Genomic DNA, 477 nt, shown 5'->3' with positions numbered 1-477 from the left:
AGTTTATTCTCCAGCGGCTGGTGGCAGAGAGACGTCTCTTTCTTCCCGCGACATCCAAAAGGATATAAGAGGAGGATAAAAGTAAAGTATTCTCCACCTTCAAATTGGTGGTGTAGAGATACCTTCCAAAATGTCAATTCAGCTTGTGCTGTTCAATATTTCTTCCTTGCAAATCAAAGCAAATTACTCATTAAAATTTCAATAATGAATGTTCTTTCGTTAAAAACAATATTGAAAAATAAAATTCAATTCCTAGAATCAACCAATCATTTAGATCTTCTATTTGAGAGTGTCAGTGATAACTTCCATCAAATGGGCTTTGTGTGTGTGTGTGTGTGTGTGTGTGTGTGTGTGTGTGTGTGTGTGTGTGGTGCGAGGAGGGAGAGGGCCGATCAGTCCAGACCATAGAGTTATCTCCTTTTATACTAGAGTCCGTACGAGGTCACGTGACACGGAAACGTTGGAGTTTGTTGGCGG

The sequence above is a fragment of the Aplysia californica genome, unplaced genomic scaffold (assembly GCF_000002075.1).
Source record: "Aplysia californica isolate F4 #8 unplaced genomic scaffold, AplCal3.0 scaffold00770, whole genome shotgun sequence".
Classification (NCBI taxonomy): Eukaryota; Metazoa; Mollusca; class Gastropoda; order Aplysiida; family Aplysiidae; genus Aplysia; species Aplysia californica.
This window is presented reverse-complemented; position numbering follows the sequence as displayed.